Source organism: Schistocerca serialis, chromosome 5 (assembly GCF_023864345.2).
Source record: "Schistocerca serialis cubense isolate TAMUIC-IGC-003099 chromosome 5, iqSchSeri2.2, whole genome shotgun sequence".
Classification (NCBI taxonomy): Eukaryota; Metazoa; Arthropoda; class Insecta; order Orthoptera; family Acrididae; genus Schistocerca; species Schistocerca serialis.
This window is the reverse complement of record NC_064642.1, coordinates 437600989-437623805: the sequence shown is the minus strand read 5'-3', so window position 1 is coordinate 437623805 and position 22817 is coordinate 437600989.

Below are 22817 nucleotides of genomic sequence, written 5' to 3'. Positions count from 1 at the left end.
CGCTATCTAGTCTCCTTCCCCGAAACAACCAACCAACCAACCAACCATGAAGCTACACACAACCACAAGGCTTCGCATGCAATTTGTTGCGGGTGGTTTACATACAACAAATGTCATGAACTGCTTCCTTTTTAAAGGACAACAGCAAAAGCAACAGACCTCTTTGAAAAACTACATGCTTTTGTGGAAGGAAAAAACATGGTTTCGGGGCACTTAATAGGAGTGTTTACAGATGGAGGTAGTGGCATGTCCGGGTGTTACGTGGCACTGCAAGCTCTGAGCTTTAAAAAAGTTCCTCATGTTATTTGGGCGCACTGTTTTATTCACCGAACAGAACTGGCATGAAAAAGCATGAACCACGACCTTCATGAGGTTCTTCAGTGATCGAAGTGGTAGTTTCATTAAGTGTTGTCTCCTTAAGTAGAGATATCGTTTTAGATTTGTGTGGATATGAGGGCAGAGCACATTTCCCAAATTAATTATAGTAACTCTCAGTTTTCTTCACGTGTGAATGTTTTGAAAACGGAGTGTAATCTCATTAATGAACATGTCTCTTACCATTTTCAAGAGATATGTTTGAATTCCGACAAGTTGGTAAAACGCGACTTTCTTATGAATCGTTCGTACCTCTGTGGCGTATTTGGAACACAGTTCATTGAATGTATCCCTTCAGGGTAACTGTCACAAAAAATTCAGCGTTCAAGAAGAAACTGCTATTACCGAAGAAAAAGTTTGATGATAAAGACATGCATAAAGTTTTGTGTGCCCTTCACACGGCTCTAGAAAACAGTTACATTATGTTCTGTTTAAGAACTGAATTCTGTGTTTGTGGATCATATAACTTTATTCTGTGATTACTTTCTGAGGCGTTTCCCAGAAAAAGATAATAAACACAAATGGGTTCCATCAACACACCTAAAGAACAAAATCAGTTTATTGAGACTTCTTCAGACAGAATATTGAATCGAAGTTTGTTTCCTCACCACGCTTGATATCTGGACGTTGGTGAAGCAGGTGTATGCGTAAGTAGGTAACAAGGCCTTACGAGTTTTGATACCGTTTGCAACATCCAGCTGAAGTGACGTAGGTTTTCAGCACTCTCAGTCTTAATCTCGAAGTGTCGATAGCGAATGTATTTGGTGAACGAGACGTGAGTTGAAGAATTGATAATGAAGAGGCAAGCTTATCCTCCCTATTGACTTCGTTGATCCAATAGCCTTAAAAGATGATTAAAATGTGTTATGTCAACGGATAAAAATAACTACTCTTATTAACTTCTTGAAACTTTGTTTTATCCACCCTACACTTCGAGTTGTATATCTTACATGTGGAAGGAGCCACAGGTGTTTATTCTTATCAACAATTACTCTTTTTGATCTTCTCCTTTTTATTTTTCACTTACTTTGGTAAATGATACTGGCAGTAAAGTGGGCTTACGATTCTTTGGAAACTTATATAATCTACAGCGAATTACAGTAATTCCTGATGAAAAGATACATTTCGCTTAGACCTACAGTAAAAACAGAAGAAAAAGCTGGAAGTATTTTAATATTTCTAACATCGTATACAGTACTAAGTCAATCTAATAATTTAATTTACTCATGATTTTCTTAGTGGCTACAGGGAAGACAACGCTAAATAGTACCTAAAATACCCTTCTCAAAAAGCTGAGGGCCTTCGAAAGTGTAAATTTTCAATTAGGCAATAATTTAAGCTATTCATAACTTCTAAAATACTTTTTCGTAGAAAGTACCTTATTGAATATTATGAAGAGTTAAGCTTGTCTCTTAGTGGAGTTCTTATTTTCTTAAAAAGTTCCATAATACTATTCAGAGCCAAAGGCTGTCCAAAACGTTTTAGGCTCCCATAAGTGGTGTCCGAGATATGTTCTATAGTCGCTCTTGGAGAAGAGGGTAACAACATCGTTTTGACGATGTACATGCTTCTTAGGAGTGCCATAAGCGAATGCGGCTTAAATGTACAAAACCTTAATGGATATTCGTTATGTTGTAAAACACTTAATATGGCATTTTGAACGGCATGCTATTCAGTGTTAACCAAGTATGTAGTTAAACTCCTTCAACACTTCCCACAATTTACACAAATCTTGGGCAATGAAAGTTGCTTCAAACTTTACATGTTATGTGAATTTAACTGGCTGTTTTATTTTCTCTTGTTACTGAATAAAACTACATTGAAGCAATTAACATTTAAAATAAGTTTAAAATATGTTAATAATTCATTATGTTTTAGCAAAACAGCAATATATTGGGTTTTCAACAAAGTTGTGAACAGCAGACCGTATTTATGTATTGTATAGTCTGCCAGTGTTTAAAATAAATGAAGCATAAATCCTTAGACAACTACAGAATATGGAGAACTCAAGCAGATAAACCAATTAAGCTGTTCCTTCAACACATCAATAAAAATTTCCGAAAAGTAACGGTTAATAAAATGATCAATTATTGAATGTAGCCAACTAATACAAACAAGTGAGACGCCACAAATTTTCATACAGAAACTTATGTTGGGACACTGAAAACAAACGAGACCTACTAAAGCATGAATATCAAATGCGAATACGTGACACATGCAATGATATGCGATGTCGCTGAATAGAGTGTCTACATCGAACGAAGAAACTGATTGCTCTAAGGTTAGTATGGTATTCTCAGAGTAATGAATGTCTGGGGAGTGGGAAGAAGTATATCTTTCACCTAATTTTGAACATACTTCCAATATCTCAAACCCTTAGATTCTCTTCTTTTCTGATTTCCTCACAATCCATAATTGACTACCACAGAATAATGTGCTCCGAAACCTACATCCTCAGAAACGTCTTCCTTAGACTAAGCTCGACGATTAGTACTAGCCGACTCCTGTTGGAAAGGAATCGTCTTCTTGCATGTGTTAAGATGCTTTTGATGTCCTCCATTCTTTGTACTCATCTGTTATTCTGCTTTAAAGTTAGACTAATTGCTTAAATTTGTCGGCTTCGTAGTCCCCATTTCTGGTATTAAGTTCATTGCCTACCTCGTTTCTGTTATTCGCCGTTACTTTCGTGTTTCTTCGATTTACTCTGAATCTACGCTCTGTCTCGTTCAACTCAACATGTCCTATAATTATCCTTCACTGAGGACAGCAATATCATCACATATTTTATCAGTTATATTTTTTCATCATGAAGTTTAATCCAGCTCTTGAACCTAGCATTTTCGTCGTTGCATCTTGAAAGTATAGACAGTAATTTAGTCAAAAGACTACGTCCCAGTCATAAACGCTTTTTATTTCTTGCACTTCGTTCTGTCTTCCATTCCTCTCGTTCCCTCTTGTATATTTCAATTCTTTCACTATAGCTTACTCCCGTTTTTCTTAGAATCTGAAAACTTTTGCATCATTGTAGTGTCTAATGCTTTTTGCATATTGACAAATCCCACTGAAGTGTTTGGACTTCTATAAAATCTTGCTTCCGTTATCGTTAGTAACTTGATAACTTCAAATCTGGTGCCCTCACTTTTTTGGAAACCAAACTGACCGTCATGTAACACAACGCCACTTTTTTCCCAGTCTCCTGTACGTTATTCTTGTTTGCATATTGGATTTATGGAATGTTAGATAGACAGTCCGACAGTTCTCGCACATATCTGCACTAGCTTTCTGCGGGACTGTGCCGTTGATATTTTCCCCGAAAGTTGGGTGGTATAGCTCCAGATTCTACACACCATCTTTTGACTACCCTATATGCAGAATAAGTCCACCTGCCGACATGTTCTTTCCGATCTCTTCACAATTTCCTTCTAGTCATTTCACATTGGCATCCCTGCACTTCCCATCTCTTTATTTTTTAAGTGAATTCCGTTTTTCGATTCCTTAATTTCCCGGAACATCTTAGTACTACTTCTTTCGTTGAACAGTTTGAAGTATTTCTTCTGATACTCACGGTTTCTTCGCAATTACCTTGGTTGTACCCATAATTCTCTGTACAACTTCCACAATTTCCTTATTCTGAAATGTCCATTCCTCTTCAATTATGCTCCCTGTCATGGTATTCATTATCACAATATCTGGAGACTCAGAGAGAGAACAGTAAATGTATTTCAACATTCATAAGTATTATGGTGTCCCACAGCTTGCGTATTTGTGGTTGATTCTTCTTGACAATTCTCTTCACTTCACTCTACTGTTCATCATTAGTGAATTTGGATCGGCTTTATATCTTCTCCCTGGTACACATTACAGTCGAACATCTGGTTCCGTAATATCTGTCTGATAGTGATGTAATCCAGCTGTAATCCTAGTATACCTCCTCCTCTTCTGCTTGTCGAATAATGTATTCGCTGCTACTCAGCCTGAAGTTCTTCTACTGCTCCCCTACAACCTCATTCCAATTCGACAGAATTATAACATTAACATCTCCTTTTTCGTACTGAGTAATCCTTTCAATAACCTCATATACAGTAAGTGATCAAAAGTATCCGGACACCTGGCTGAAAATGACTTACATGTTCGTGGCGCCCTCCATTGGTAATGCTGGAATTCAATATGGTGTTGGCCCACCCTTAGCCTTGATGACAGCTTCCACTCGCGCGGGAATACTTTCAGTCAGGAGCTGGAAGGTTTCTTGGTGGGAATGATTATATAGTGCTGCACCGAGGAGAGGTATCAATGTCGGTCGGTGAGGCCTGGCACAAAGCCGGCGTTCCAAAGCATCCCATATGTGTTCTGTGGGATTCATGTCAGGACCCTGTGCAGGTCAGTCCATTACAGGGATGTTATTGTTGCGTAACCACTCCTCCACGGGCCACGCATTGTGAACAAGTGCTCGATCGTGTCGAAAGTGCAATCGCCATCCCCAAATTGTTCTTCAACAGTACGAAGCAAAATGGTGCTTACACAACCAATGTAAGCCTGTGCTGTAATAGTGCCCCTCCATGAAAAACACGACCACACCATAACACCAGCGCCTCCGAATTTTACTTTTGGTACTACACACGCTGGCGGCTGATTCGCCACACGCACATCCTGCCATCAGGTCGCCACACTGTATACCATGATTCCTCACGTTTTGCCACTGTTCAATCGTCCAATGTTCACGCTCCTTACATCAAGCTGGGCCTCGTTTGGCATTTACTGGCGTGATGTGTGGTTTATGGGCAGCCGCTCGACCATGAAATCCTAGTTATCTCCCGCCTAACTGTCATAGTACCTGCAGCGGATCCTGATGCAGTTTGAAATTCCTGTGTTTGGATAGATGTCTGCCTATTACACATTACGACCTTCCTCAACTATCGGCGGTCTCTGTCAGTCAACAGACGAGGTCGGGCTGTAGGCTTTTGTGCTGTAGGTGTCCATTGACATTTCCACTTCACTGTCACATCGGAAACAGTGGACCTAGGGATATTTAGGGGTGTGAAAATCTCGTGTACAGACGTACAGCACAAGTGACATCCAATCAAATGACCACGTTCGAAGTCCGTGAGTTCCTCTGAGCACCCCATTCAACTCTGTCACGATGTCTAATGACTCCTGTGGTCGGCCTAATATGAAAAACGTATGTTTTTGGGGGTGTCCGTATACTTTTGATCACATAGTGTACTTTCCCTATCTCTTCACCTCCAGCTTGTGACGTCGTCAGTTATGCCAGAAATATTACTGTCGGTGTTGGTTTGCAGTCGATTCTGACAAGAAAAATCCTATCTCTGTTCACAACAAATTATTCTCTGCCCTATTAGAAGCTTACAAAGGGTTGTAGGAGTATCCAGGAGAGTCGAACGTAGGGCCAGAACAAGGGACAACGCTAATTCATATGCAGTACAGAGGTGACGTCAAAGATTTGAAATGAAATGTTCTTTGACAACAGCCCAGCAATCACCGTACATACTGTTTCCTTAATGAATATTTCGGTGTGTTGCACCTACCAAAAGTTCCCAATAACCGACCCTGGAAATGACTATACTTTAGAGTTACGGACAATCAATATTATCAAACAGTCTAAAACAATTCTCCTTTATTCTCCGTCTCAGTTCCACTATATTAATTGCAAGACATGTTACGATCACTCTGGATCACCATCAGATCTATAACGAAGTAAAACTAAATATGTGAAATCTAATATTATAGAATAAGTAGAAAAAATACACATAAGTGTAGAAGTTATTCATGTAGTTGCCTCAGTAACTCGGCTTGTCCGCTTGTTTACGAACTTAGATAGACTCTACACTAAAGTTTTTTTTCACTTACTGTAAAATATTAGATGGTACACATTTCGCTTTACTTTTTTTAGTTCTGGAGATGATCCAGAGTGATCGAAAAACGTATGCAGTTATAAAATTGGCAGCTGAGACAGAAGAATAAACGAGAATTAATTTAAATATCATTACAGTTGCTTATTCGGGACGAATATTTCGGCTATAATATCCAAACATTGGTAACTGAACACATATGAGCATTTAACCTGATTACTTCCACCTACGACTGTCCTGCACTCTATATGGTATAGTCCATCCCTTAAGGCAATAGGTTAAGTGTGGAATCTTTCCAGTCTATTGCATTGTCTCCAGCACATATACCAAACCGCTCAATTTCAGGAGGACTTACCCCAGTCTGTATTGGGAAGGTGCTGGGCAGACAACTACCACTAAAAGGGTTAGAACACGAGAAATCTTAATCTTACAGTCTGCTTCGGTAAGCTGTGTTGTGCGCCACGGGTTGAATTCACTGCATTAATATTGCAGTTGTGCCGCCCAAAGTAGACAACGTTTCTTCGTGGCGGCAGATTGGGATTGCTGGTTTGTAACGCCTACTGAAAGCGATCAGCATCGGAGCTTTCGACGCAACCTGAAGTAATTTTTAAAGTCGTTCCATGTGGTGCGTGTAGCCAGAAATATAACGAGCAGCGGAGGTTGCTTGAGACAGCCTTGTACGTAAGCGTGAGTTTTGCACTGCTGGTGGTTAATTAAAAACTAAATCAATCCACTGTGTGATATAGCTATTCCCCAATCCTCTCTTGCCCTCACAGCAAGAACTGATTGTCTTGTTTTGAAGCACGTTGTTGTGTTTGTACGAAATGCTTTTGCTGTTCAGCCAGGTCACAACTGAATATAAAATCAAGCTTTGGAAGAGTTATACCATTTTGAAAACAGCTAAATCGAGTGCAGAGTCTGCTTCTTATATAGTTGAGATCTGGTTTACTGTAGGTGGAATGACGTCACCAGGGACAGGGGCAGAAATCCCATGTGCAGTTGCTTATGAACAGACTCCGCCTCTTAAAATGTTAAGTTACTAATTTTTGCTCGTTGAGGACGTTCGTTTACTAGCTACTGACTCTGTCAAATGCACTGACGGAGAAACGAATTTCTACAAGTTACGCTTCTGAAAGGTGAAATATGCGATAGAATCTCGTTATCATCAAAGCTAATGTAATTCCCTATTGTAAGGCCATGTTACTTTGCCACTGACCCTATTCAGATGGAACTTCGCCATTGACGAAACTTACAAAATGCCGAGCAGAGTGAAATTTGATCTCAGAAGTACTAGTGTTCGGAACGTTTTACGTAAATGCGGCAAATATCACGTAGGGCAGTCAACCTGCACCGTTTTCACCGTAAAAACGTAAAAACCGTACCAGCTTTCTCTATGGATTCAACATATCAACCAGAGATCGACAATTTTGATTTGCTTCAAACATTCATATATGCTAAGTAAAGTAGCCGTTTTGTAGCACACTGGGGACATGGATATTTTCCTTAGTTTACAACGGTGAGACATTACATTCGCTCGGTTACCGTGGGTAGAATGTTAAGTGAGACAAACCGCGCTGCATTATAAGCCACTGAGTTTATAGAGATTTCCCAAAGTTCCAGGCAGTTGTTACACGACTATATGATAAGCGAAGCTATGCATACGTACCACACTCTATCATAATGTTTGTGTGTCTTTCCAGTGCAGCTAATGTTAGCATTGTGCCAAAAGATTTCATATGCATTGATTACAATGTTCTAAGTACCTGCATTGGCGTGTACATAAATATTAACAGAATGTGAAGTTGATTTAAAATACTGCAAAAGAGGATAACAATCAACCATCACAGCAGCATGATCTGCAGACATATATCGGACATAGGAGTCAAGACCGCAAGGAAGACGTGAATAAATTTTCTTAAACGACTTTTATAGATCTTTAATCGTTTACGATAAGCTACAGTGGCTCAAAATGTATCTCAAATATACTAATGAAATTTGTCACTTTTGGCAGTATATACACCTATACCGTTCACGTCAGAATTTTACACGCCAGATAGATAACGAAGTTAATGCAGGTAGCCTAAAACCATCTGCCTGGTAGTACGCCGCATAAGCAAAGTAACGGCCAGGCAAGGAAACAAGTTTGAACACCTCACCCGAGGACATAGGATGGCTACGAAAACAGAGGCTCAGCGGACGGGTAATCAACATCTCCGACCAACTTTTGGACGAGAGAGCCATTTCGGCTCAATGAAGGCTTAAACTTTGCGGCGACGCAACGACAGCCACCAGCGGTGGACTTAAGCAGCTGAGTGGAAAAGTCCGTTCGAAACATTTTGCACGACACACCAGCGGAAGTAAGAAGCCACAAATTTTTGGATTATTAAGCTATACGAGCATTAAATTAGTTTGAGGTAAGGCTTCAACAATTTCAGTATTAATGGAAGATAACGATAATGCTACTTTAGTCATTAACTCTGAGATTACAATAAATTGTCTTTGCTTTAATGGCTAACTGCACGAATAGATTGCTCAAGACAGTTTCGACGTGCACAATCTGCAGAAGGACGGGGCTGTTCCTCAAAAGCTCCATCCATTAAGAAAACGCTGTCTACTCAGTAGGTAAAAGGCTGATTTGTCTGTGAATCCTCGCCCTTCAAATGGCTCTGAGTTCACTGGGACTAAACATCTGAGGTCCTCAGTCCCCTAGAACTTAGAACTATTTAAACCTACCTAACGTATCACACACAGCCATGCCCGTGGCAAGATTCGAACCTGCGACGGTACCGGTCGCACGGTTCCAGACTGAACCGCTCGGTCACGGCGCGCAGCAATCCTTGCTCTGCTGACAATATGTCTCTCACAATAACAGTTAAGTGGAATGCGTTTCCAACGGAAATCTGTTCTCCCAATAAAACGTAGCAAGTGACCCTGTCAGTATTTTTCTTATTGTAGTAACAGTGGACTTGATTCCGAAGCCATACTCGTAATTTCAGCTGTCATCATAAGCTATCGTCAAGTACATCTGGACCGAAAAAAATACAATTCAGCAATAGGCAGGTCAAACGGGTTTCCAAATTGTAGGTTGGCTAAATGTATTCATCTGCATCTACCTAGATGATCCGCTACTTTCTGTTTATTGCAGAAGGAACTTAGTAGCAATATTATCAACATTCTGTGCCTTTCTGTTCTCTTACGTAGTGACAAAAGAATGAATGGCTGTATCTACAAACGCCCAAATGTGCCTTCAAAGTCATGCATCCTATGACAAATAAACAGTGGTGATAGCATAATTATTCCAAAATCTTTTTCGAACAGCGATTCCATAAATTTCTTCAGGAAGGATTCGTGAGAATGCATTGTCTTTCTTCCTTGGATTACCATTAGGACATCGGCTAATCAAGTGACTGATACCATTTGGTATTAACTTGAAGCCAGAGCCATCATTGCCTGAAATGTAGTCTGATGATGGTCTAGTGACATTCAATAAAAGTTATTTTCTTACAATCAAGACATAGCAATCGCAGTAGCACAATATAAAGTAGTCCTAAAAGAGGACATTCCTCCATGGCTTCGGTCATGTACGTGAATGTCACATATAGTATACTCATCACCTCCTCCACACTCTCTTAGCTGTATCCTCCTCACTCCCTCTGTCAGTCACCTCCTCTCCCCTCCATATGTAAAACTTCTCCTCCACAATCTCACGGTCCACTTACTACCCAGCTTCGTATACATACATCGTTTCATACTAAAGCGCCAAAGAAAGTAGTGTACGAATGCATATTCAAATACAGATATATAAACACGCAGAATATGGCGCTGCATTCTGAAGCGCCTATGTTGGACAACAAGTGTCTGGCGCAGTTGTTAGGTTAATGCTGCTACAATGGCAGGTTATCAAGATTTAAGTGAGTTTGAATGTGGTGTTATTGTAGGCGCGCGATCGATGAGACACAGCATCTTCGAGGTAGCGATGAAGCGGGGGTCTTCCTGTACGACCATTTCACGAGTGTATCTTGATTGTCAGGAAGCCGTTACAACATCATGTCCCCGGCATCGCTGCGGCTGGTAAAAGATGGTGCAAGAACGTGACCAACGATGACTGAAGAAATCGTTCAACGAGACAGAAGGGCACCACTTCACAAATTGCTACAGATTTCAAGTCTGGGCCATCAACAAGTGTCAGCGTGTGGACCAGCCAACGATACATCATCCATACCGGCTTTCGGTGCCAAAGGCCCACTAGTGTAACCCTTGATGGCTGCACGACTGGGCCCGTAAACACTGACAATAGACTATTAATGGCTAGAAACATATTGCCATGTAGGTCGAATCTCGTTTCAAATTGTATCGAGCAGATGGACGTATACAGGTACGGAGACAACCTCATTAATCCATGGAACCTGCATTCAGTAGCGGATTGTTCAAACTGTTGGAGGCCCTATAATGGCACGGGGTTTGTGCAGTTGGAGCGATATGTGGCCCTTGACAGGTGACACGTACGTAAGCATCCTGTCTGATCACCTGCATCCATTCACGTCCATTGTGCATTCCGACGGACTTGGGCAATTCCTGCAGGACAATGCAACACCCCATACATCCATAATTGTTCCAGAGTGGCTCCAGGAACACGCTTCTAAGTTTAAACGCTTTCACTGGCCACCAGACTCCTCAGTTATGAACAATACTGAGTATATCTGGAATGCTTTGCAACGAGCAGTTCAGAAGAAATCTCCACCTCCGCGTACTCTTAGGGATTTATGGACTGAACTGCAAGATTAATGGTGTCAGTTCCCTGCAGTACTACTTTAGTCATTAGTCGAGTCCATGCCACGTCGTGCTGCGGCTCATTGCGTGCTCGCGGGGGCCCTACATGATATTAGGCAGATGTACCAGTTTCTTTGGCTCTTCAGTGTATGTTTACAAGGGGAGTAGCGGGCTCAACGGCGTTCGCGTCGCAGGAGGCGGAGGGTCAGTGTAGAGGCTGGCCGTGTGGCATCGCCCACTCTGCATGTGAGTGGACATGTGGCGGGTCCCTCAGCAAGGTCCGAGCAGGCACACGGGGGGACGGGTTTATTAGTGAGTAGCTCTGATGTTAGGCGGGTAATGGAGCCACTTAGGGAAATAGCGGAAAGGTCCGGAAAGAAGGCCAGTGATCACTCTATCTGCTTGCCAAGGGCTCTCATCCGAGCTGTGGAGGTGGCCCTGCCGGTAGCGATAGAGAGCACTGGGTGCACCCGACTGGAAATTGTTGCTCATGTCGGCACCAGTGTCTCCTGCCGTCTGGGTTCAAAGGTAATCCTCAGTTCATACAGGCGGTTGGCGGAGTTGGTTAAGGCGGAAAGCCTCGCTCACGTGGTGGAATCTGAGCTAACTATTTGCAGTGTCGTTCCCAGAACGGATAGCGGTCCTCTGGTTTGGAGCCGAGTGGAAGGCTTAAACCAGAGGCTCAGACGATTCTGCGGAGATCTGGAGAGCAAATTTCTCTACCTCTGGTATCGGGCTGATAAATGTAGGGTCCCCCAGAATAGGTCAGGCATGCACTGCACGCAGGAAGCGGCTACAAGTGTAGCGGAGTATGTGTGGAGTGCTCATGTTGGTTTTTTAGGTTAGAAGATTCCCTCCCTAGGCCCGACAAGACGCCTCCTGTGACACGACACGGTAACAGTAGACAAAACGCAACAGGGAATGACAATATTAATGTGGTAATACTAAACTGTAGAAAGGTACCAGAACTTCTCTCGTCAATACACGGTCAAAATGCCAACATAGTACTAGGGACGGAAAGTTGGCTCCAACCAGATGTGAACAGTAATGAAAATCTAAACTCAGATTGGAATGTACACAGCAGACAGAGGCTGGACAGTGAAAGGGAAGGCGTGTTTATAGCGATTAAAAGTGCAATAGTATCGAAGGAAATTGACGGAGATCCGAAATGTGAAATAATTTTAGCGAAGATCACGGTGAAAGCAGGCTCAAACATGGTAATTGGATGTCTCTATAGGCCCCCTGGCTCAGCAGCAGTTGTGGCAGAACACCTGAGGGAATATTTGGAAAATATTTAGAGTAGATTTCCCGACCATGTTATAGTTTTGGGAGGAGATTTTAATAGACTGAGAGACCCAAACGTTTATAATGGGTGGCAGGGACAAAGAACCCAGTGAAACTTTTTTTAGTACATTATCTGAAATCGACCTTGGCGGTTAAACAGAGAACCGACTCGTGGCGATAACATATTAGACCTTCCGGTGACAAACAGACCCGAACTATTTGAAACAGATAATGCAGAACAGAGAATGAGCGACCATAAAGGGGTTACAGCATCTGTTATTTCAGCTGTAAATAGAAATAATAAGAAATGTAGGAAGATTATTCTGTTTGGCAAATGTGACAAAAAGCAGATTTCAGGGTACTTGACGGCTCGACGCAAAAGTTATATGTCAAGTACAGATAGTATTGAGGATAAGTGGACGAAGTTCGAAACCGTCATACAATATGCATTAGATGAGTATGTACCAAGCAAGATCGTAAGAGATGGAAAAGAGCCACCGTGGTACAACAACCGTGTTTGTTACTGAAGCAAAGGGAACTTCACAGCACACATAAAAATAGCCAAAGCCTTGCAGACAAACAAAAATTACACGAAGCGAAATGTAGTGCGAGGAGGGCTAAGCGAGAGGCGTTCAACCAAATGAAGAGTAAAATTCTATGTACTGAGTTGGCAGAAAATCCTAAGAAATTTTGGTCTTATGTCAAAACGGTAGGTGGATCAAAACAAAATGTCCAGACACTCTGTGACCAAAATGGCACTGAAACAGAGGATGACAGACTAAAGGCCGAAATAATATATGTCATTTTCTAAAGCTGTTTCACGGAGGAAGACTGTACTGTAGTTCCTTCTCGAGATTGTAGCACAGATGACAAAATGGTAAATATAGAAATAGATGACAGAGGGATAGAAAAACAATTATAATCGCTCAAAAGAGGAAAGGCCGCTGGACTTGATGGGATATCAGTTCGATGTTACATAGAGTACGCGAAGGAACTTGCCTCCAATCTTGCAGCGGTGTACCGTAGGTCTCTAGAAGAGCGTAGCGTTCCAAAAGATTGGATAAGGGCACAGGTCACCCCCGTTTTCAAGAAGGGACTTCGAAAAGATGTGCAGAACTATAGACCTACACTACTGGCCATTGAAATTGCTACACCAAGAAGAAATACAGAGGGTAAACGGGTATTCATTTGACAAATATATTATACTATAACTGACATGTGATTACATTTTCACGCAATTTGGGTACATAGATCCTGAGACATCAGTACCCAGAACAGCCACCTCTGGCAGTAATAACGGGCTTGTTACGCCTGGGCAATGAGTCAAACAGAGCTTGAATGGCGTGGACAGGTACAGCTGCCCATGCAGCTTCAACACGATACCTCAGTTCATCAAGAGTAGCGACTGGCGTATTGTGATGAGCCAGTTGCTCGCCCAGCATTGACCAGACGTTTTCAATTGGTGAGAGATCTGGAGAATGTGCTGGACAGGGCAGCAGTCGAACATTTTCTGTATCCAGACAGGCCCGTGCAGGGCCTGCAACATGCGGTCGTGCATTATCCTTCTGAAATGTAGAGTCTCACAGGGATGGAATGAAATGTAGACCCACGGGTCGTAACACATCTGAAATGTTAAAAGTGCCATCAATGCGAACAAGAGGAGACCGAGACGTGTACCCTATGGCACCTCATACCATCACGCCGGGTGATACGCTTGTATGGTGATGACGAATACACGCTTCCAATGTGCGTTCACCGCGATGTCGCCAAACACGTATGCGACCATCATGATGCTGTGAACAGAACCTGGATTCATCCGAAAAAATGTCGTTTTGCCATTCGTGCACCAAGGTTCAACGTTGAGTACACCATCGCAGGGGCTCCTGTCAGTGATGCAGCATCAAGGGTAACCGAGCATGGTCTCCGAGCTGATAGCCCATGCTGCTGCAAACGTCGTCGAACTGTTCGTGCAGATGGTTGTTGTCTTGCAAACGCCCCCATCTGTTGACTCAGGGATCGAGACGTGGCTGCACTATCTGTCACAGCCATGCGGATAAGATGCCTGTCATCTCGACTGCTAGTGATACGAGGCCGTTGGGATCCAGCACGGCGTTCCGTATTACCCTCCTGAACCCACCGATTCCATATTCTGCTAACAGCCATTGGATCTCGACCAACGCGAGGAGCAATGTCGCGATAACGATAAACCGCAAACGCGATAGGCTATAATCCGACCTTTATCAAAATCGGAAACGTGATGGTGCGTATTTCTTCTCCTTACACGAGGCTTCACAACAACGTTTCACCGAGCAACGACGGTCAACTGCTGTTTTTGTGTGAGAAGTCGGTGGGAAAGTTTCTTCATGTCAGCATGTTGTAGGTGTCGCCACCGGCGTGAAACTTGTGTGAATATACGGAGTTATGGAGTTATGACATAAATCGTTCCAATTAATGCACGACGTGGAGAACATTTCGTTAGGGCACATATGGCACCGGACGCCGATTTCTGATGGTAGGGATGATTTACAAAGAATGGAGTTTAACATGATAATTACTGCAGTGGCATTCACAGACGCTACATAAATGCATGATCACTGACGTACATTCACGCAGTACGTCATCGGTGCATTGACTGCCTACTCTCGCGGATTCCAGGCATGTGCGCTGTGGTACCAGTAAGTAACGACAATTCTGTCTACGAGGTCTTCATCTATTTGCACAATTGTTTCATACACCAGCTGCTTCACAAGCCCATAGTGGAAGAAATACAGTCACATTAATTCAATTGACTGAGTGGGCAGGCTACAGGAATACCTCGGCAGGTACATCGCTTCCCAGTTGACTCTCACAAGATTCCTTACAACAATGCTGAAATCGGATGGCACCACGTCGTGCTGGAAATACACTCTGTTTCCAGGCAGACCTCAGAGTCAGCCATCCCTATACAGAGAATGTCTGAATGTCATTACACGTACCCAGTCATCGGCATTGAACAAACAGCGCACATCAACACCACTAAAAATGTTCCCTAATATCACAAGTTGGCATCAAAGACCATGTGTTTGTTTGTTTCTTACCTAAATAAATTTGTTTTGTAATTGCGTAGGCTTCCACGGCCAGAGTCAGTCGACATAAAAGTTTTCTGGGCATAATACATAAAACTGCTGCAGCTGGAGGAAAAAGAAAAAGCGTTTCGGCCACGGTAGCAGCGGCCTCCTTCTGGGTCTACTGGCGCGTTCTAGCCATACAGTGTCCCTTATATTTGGTTGTTACTGTTCACTGCGCATGCCATTACATCATAATTTTAAAAATGTAGTTCGTTTCATTGGTCAATCAAGGTTCAAATGGCTCTGAGCACTATGCGACTTAACATCGGAGGTCATCAGTCCCCTAGAACTTAGAACTACTTAAACCTAATCAACCTAAGGACATCACACACATCCATGCCCGAAGCAGGATTCGAACCTGCGACCGTAGCGGTCGCGCGGCTCCAGGCAGTAGGGCCTAGAACCGCTCGGCCACACCGGCCGGCGGTCAATCAACGAAGAAGGTTATTGCGGTGGAGGGAGAGCGTAATCTCAGTTGTCTACTGGCTCTTGTGTTGCTTGCTATGATTTGTGGTCGAATTTGAAGTTGGCTCCTGTTTACCAAATGCTTGACGCCTGCCGCGCGGTGGCAGTTACTCACTGGTAGTGCTCGGGCCTCATGTTGACACTGCGGTCTGTTGGTCTCTGATTGCTGGCAGCCAAGGTGGGGTAAAACTGAGTCCATCCTCTCTATTCATGTTCTTAGGGTGTTTAAGTATTTCGTTAGCTTCTCTGATATAGCGTTTCGTCATAACCGGCTGCTTGGCCAACACATAGTCTTCTCTGAATTTTATTTCTTTTCCGCCATCTTGCTGATGTTCTGCCACTGCAGATTTCTTGTGTTGCACTGGACGAATATAGCGCTCATGTTATCCAATGCGCGGTGCTATTGGCCTGCCAGGCTCGCCGATGTATGCCTCTCCATATTCGCATTCCACCTCGCACACGCCTGCAGTGTGCAATGTATCCACCTTGTCCTTAGTGAAGTGTAGCAGGTCCTGGACAAGCTCCTGATGGATGTGAATAGTTTCACCCACTGGCACGTTCATAAAAAGTGACTTCATGTCTAAGCTGACCATGATCCGTAGGTAAAATTGTATGTCCTTTTAGGCGTTTATGTACTCTACCTTGTTTATTAATTTTAACAAATAGCTTCGGCACGCCTTATTTATTTAACTTGCCCAAAAAATGTCTTTAGCACGGGCAGGTGAGCTAAACCGACCTACAGCAATATTAGCAGCTTGTCTCTGATTTAATTTATGTATTTTGTCATCCATACTTAACCAGGACTCCACACTCTGCTACAGTACTTTAGAGTTGGTCGCATTAGCGCCTTGTATGTGATTTCCTTCAGTTATACATGTTATGCTTCACCAGAAACGTCCGCAGCTCGTGGTCTCGCTTCCCAGGCACGGGGTCCCGAGTTCGATTCCCGGCGGGGTCAGGGATTTTCACCTGCCTCTAGATGACTGTGTGTGTGTGTGTGTGTGTGTGTGTGCGTGTGTGTGTGTGTGTGTGTGTGTGCGTGTTGTCCTCATCATTTCATCATCATTCATGAAAGTGGCGAAATTGGCCTGAGCAAAGGTTGGGAATTTGTACAGGGTCTGATAACCGCGCAGTTGAGCGCCCCACAAACCAAACATCATCATTTACCAGAATCCTTTCTACAAAAGAGTCATCCATTCACCTTGTAGAGTGTCTGGTTATTAAACAAACTGTACGGGCGAATTTCTGACAGTAAATTGTGGGATAAAGGTCCTATTAACATGTTTCCGGAAACGCATCGTTGCCATGAAAGATGTTGCTGAGGAGTGGAAGTTCCTCTGACCACGTGCCATGCGTTCCTTGCTTGTTTCAGAATGTGAGATTCATGCAGCATACTGCAAGCAGCAGAACGGTCCGGTATTCATGTCGGGAACAAACCGAGATGGTGTTTGTGTAGGGCCAAGCAGACCGTTTGGTCGTGGAGCAGTATGGCTATACCAGAAAAAGTATCCTCACAGACACGAACAACATCACCCATACTTATGTAGTGCAATGGAACACCTTTGTTTCATTTAGTGTCTCAGAGTAGCAGGACAGAAAATCAGATTTATTCTTCCATGTATAACGTTTTTATATTTTGTCGAAACGTCCTCGCAACGACACAGCACCACAAAACAGGTGAATAAAACGTCTAGTGTTCCCCTTCTCGATGTGACTTACCTTATCTGACCCGAAGATAATTCACCAACTCAAAACGTTGTTCTTTGTGAACACCTACTACGAACATTTATTGAATAAGACTGACAGGAGAATATTTTTAAAGTACTTCCGTGCATTTAGCGGACTACGTCTCACTCTTGCTCTCTTCTACAATCTAATAAATCAAATACTTTTGTTAGTAAAATTTTTGAACAGTGCGGAACTGAAATAAAAACATGAGATTTGCCCTATGATTATAATTGTTATTGTCCTACAAAATTTACAAAATCCTACACGTTTCAACTGATCAGTGTACAACTATTCGCTGCTCGATTTCTTAGTACGAGTTTGAAAATGGTATGAAAAGTCCAAGATCTATTTGCTGAATGAAGTATCGACTAATTATCCTTATCAAGAGTTGAATTCAGTACATATTCAGAGCAAATATGCCCATACATTGATCGTAGCCGTTAGTGCCAGTCTGCTATGCATTCTGCAAGAAGACATAAGCAACCTCACTGCTGCATTGTAGCATACCAAGTCGTAAAGAAAAAGCATACATCACCTTGTGTTGCTGAGCAGGTAAAATGCGAGGTGCGGTATATGCTGAGAGGTGCAGTGTATGCTTGTTGTTCTCACGTCCTCAATACGAACTTATTACTGCGAACTTATGACTGCACTCCTGTCTAGCTCTCTCTCTCTCTCTCTCTCTCTCTCTCTCTCTCTCGCTCTTTCTCTCTCTCTCTCTCTCCCCCTTTCAGTGCCAACTTACTGTAACGACGTTGATTATACTTCATACCAATGTCGTGGTTTCTATCCACAACAGTGTCAATTACAATACATTGGACTTTAGTCTGACGATCACATACAACTTCTAGCGACCACTTCTTGGCCTATACTGTCCGCCGTCTCGCAACGACAACGGACACAAATTACATCTGCCTGATTTGTCCGCTTAGATAGCTGGGATATTAGCGCCGCGGATTGACAACCGAAGGGGCCATTGTCATTCATCCGCCGCAGATGTGTGTCTTTATTGCGATTCCTCTAAATGACACTTTGCGTCTTTAGCCGACGGTTTCATACTTGGCACTGTTTCTATGAGAATTTACCTTAAATACATTAGAAATACTACGAAATTAAAAATTAATGGCCATGCATTCACCACCACCATCAGCCATTGTTCTTCATAGAAAATTTCGAAGAACGGAAACTATCTAAATGGTGGCGATGTATTTTTAATTTGACCTCGTACAATACAACGATGTCTGAATTGTTGAACCGGGAGAGTTACTTACATCTGAAAGAAAACCGAACAATCTGCAGGCGATTTAATGAATAGGAGGCCGACACATACGGGTATTTATTTATGTGACCGTAAAGACAGTTACTGACTGCAATGAAAACAAGAAAGATCATTAAGAAGGAAGACACGGGCAACAGGAAATGGAGATTCAAAATGCTTAATATGGCAGGAAACTGATGATGATGACGATGACTGTATACAACTCAGCTCAGAACGATTCCGCCCTGGACAATTTGAAATACGGAGATCATAGAATTTCTAATTACGACAACCTAGAGTCTGTATTAAACAATTTATTTGTCGAGTTCCGGAAGAATAGATATACCTTATAATAGATGAAATCAGCGTTCCCGTATAACGGAAGAGCAAAGTTTTTCAGCCAACACAGTACTCCTTCCGTTCTGCTACATCATGCAAGATAGGAAATTTGTTAGGCAAATAAAGCACACTGAAGATATCTTTGGTATCTCTGAAATATGATCGTAATTTCACAGACCATTAAACGAGCATATAAATAACGCAGACCAGACGATCTGTACAATGAAACTACTGTGTCGATTTTACTAACCCAAATACTCTGAATATTCCTCACTGTTTATTGTGATTTTAGAATTATTCTTCTGTATACAGAGTTTGTGGCATTGTGTTTGTAGATCGTACACTAATAATGGTCGCTGAATAAGTTTTTAAACTGGATCCCTACCTTTTGCGTTTAATTTGCTACGAATTACGCCATCCGACAAGCCTTTCGTATTTGGATTCGTATTTCGGAAAGGGGCAGAGTTGTGACTTGTTACATACGAGATGTGCCCATAAAATAACGGAATACTTAGCTATTGTCATCTTTAGTATAGTCCTCTCTTCTATCCCTAAAACGCTCCATGCGACTTTCCCGTTGATGAAGAGAGAGCTAGATCTCTTCCTCTGTGGGTTCCATTTAACGCAGATTTGACCTTGGGGAATAGATAAAAGTCACATGGTGCTATGCCAGCCAAATAAGGTGGGTTTTCTAATATTAAGATGCTGTAACTTGGCAGAAGGCTCTTAATAAACACACCGAGAGAAGTGGTGCAGTGGTTACCTCACTGGACTCAGTTTAAACCAGAATTTATCCATCCCGATTTAGGTTTCCGTGATTTCCCTAAATTGCTGGGATGGTTTCTTTGAAAGGGCACGGTCGACTTCCTTTCCTAATACGATGGAACGAAGACCTCGCTGTTTGCTCCCCTCCCTCCAATCAAGCAAACATCTTAACAGACAATGAGATATGATCGGTGCGTTGTCTTGATGCAGAACGCATGACTTTTCTTCGCGTATTTTTTTCTTATTTTCTCACGGAACTGAGACAGATTAGTTGTTTTGACCTTCAGAACCCTAGTGAGGATTCACAATTCCAAGAACATCGAAACAACATAAATCAACAGGGCTTTGAATCTTTATTTGTTCATTCAAACTCCTTCGCTGTCGGCGAAACACCCTCCCAGTGCACGGATTGGCTCTTAGTTTCCGAACCATAAGCGAGAAATCAAGATTCATCACATATTATCACTCTTTCTAAGAAAGTGGGATCACTTTCATTGGTATTCAAAGGGTCAATAGAAATATTCTCACGAGCTTTCTTCGTTCCATTGTGGGAATTTTCCGCATCAGTTTCCCACACATTTTTGTCACGTTAAACTGGCAAAGTAAAATTTGCACTAGTTGTTCTTCGTAAATCAATCGAGTACTCAACCCACAGTCAGATCGTATTAGATTACATAGATTTTGGATACTTTCATCCGCTTTTGATTTTGAAGGGTTTCCCCGGTGTGCGTCATTTTCAGCTTCTTCCCGGCCATCTTGAAAACTCTCGAACCACTCAAAAACTCGCGCGCGTGATAAACAGTCTTCGCCATACATTTCTTCACTAACAGCTTTACCAAGTTTCATGTGAAACTTCACGACAGTTCGATGCTCTGTTATTAGACTTATCATTTTTCGGGCAAAACACAATAACAGCTCTTACACAAATGAAGGCCACGGCCACAATTATTTGTCTGCAGCCACCAGAGATGATACATTTTACTGACAAGGCTTCAGGCTTCACGGCTATTTGTCGCTTTTCTTTTGTGCATGCATACTTACACTGTGATATCATCAGTTCCTTTATTTTACAACCACACCCCTATAATCATAGTTGCATATAACAAGCATAGGGTAAAATTCTCAATATTTAAGCTCATTCTACGCAACATCCCGGACGTGCTAGACCCACAGATCCGTTGAATAGCATCTGCAGAATGCCTAAGGAGAGGCTGACATGTTGAAGCTCCGTTGGAGTAGTCCGTAGCTCAGCGCTGGAGAACAGCATGGTAGTGGATTCTAAATTCTGCCAGCTGCACATTTTAAATTGTCACATTTATGTGACAAGTTGGCTTTTGTTATTCCCTCAGTCACGACAGGCCTCTCTTACAGCAGCACACCACTTCGAACAGAACGTCGAAATTTTATTTTCTAACGAGAACGTAAGTTTCTCTCTTGTGATAATATGAATGTATCAAGAATTGATTGGTATAGATGCTAAGACTGTCCCCGTACAGTTGTTGAAGGACAAAACATTAGCAGTAGACTCGCTCCGATAATATCGAATAAATTAATGTTTTGTATCTTCAATGTTTACATGTGGTCATAGCTCGTATGCAGGTTAATTCTTCTGATTCAGTGGTTCATATACTATATTACCTGCTGATTTGCTTTGAAAGGCATGAGTCAACAGACACCTGGTTCATAGCAGTGACACTGTAGCACACTAATTCTATGAATAGCTTCAGTTTACTATCACTCTGACGTCAGGAAAAAAAGGCTAGTGTCTTTGATTAGTGATGAAAACGTTCTCGGTCCCGGCTTCGAATTTTGATTTCGGTGACGGCCTTGTCAAAGAAGACGAAGAGGTTCAGGGCACTCTTGTCTTAGGCATGGGATACTGTCCCTGTAGGGGAAGAATGAGCAATGATCAATGGCATCATGATGCAGAAGCCAATTGAAACAACTGCATTAAAGACACCTAAGGTGTATCCACATGACATGTAGCCTGTAATTGAAAAGTGTCATGACAATCTCTCCATTGCTAAAAAAGATTGAATAATCAACGAAAGCATAACGTTCTATGAGACGAGACGTGGAATTTCAAAAGCTTGAACGTGGTTGGGAAGCTAGAAAATCTGAAATGGGAAATGTAAAGACTCAATCTAGATATAGTAGGAGTCAGTGAAGCGAAAAGGAAAGAAGGCTAGGATTTCTGGACAGATGGGTATAGGGTAACGACAACAGCAACAGAAAATGATATAACGGAAGTAGGATTCGTTATGAATAGGAGGGCAGGACAAAGATTGTGTTATTGTGAGCAGTTCAATAATACGGTTGTTCTTATAAAAAACAACAGCAAAGCAGTACCCAATAACGATAATTCAGGTACAAATGCCGGCGCCGCAAGATGAAGATGAAGAGAGAGAGAAAGTATATGAGCATATTGAAAGGAAAATACAGTATATAAAGGGAGATGAAAATCTAATAGCCATGGGCGACCGCAATGCAGTTGTAGGGGAAGGAGTTGAAGAAAATGTCACAGGAGACTATGGGCTTGGTACAAGAAATGAGAGTGGAGAAAGGCTAATTTTAGTTCTATAATAAACTACAGCTAGTAACAGCGATACTCTGTTCAACAGTCAGAAGACATGGCGACAGGCTTAGGAGACCATGGCTGCGGTTACCCTTGACGCTCCATCACAGACAGAAGCGCCTGCGATGGTGTACTCAACGACGAAACTGGGTGCACGAATGGCAAAACGTCATTTTTTCGGATGAATCCAGGTTTTATTTACGGCATCATGATGGTCGCATCCGTGTTTGGCGACATCGCGATGAACTCACATTGGAAGCGTGTATTCGTCACCGCCATACTGGCGT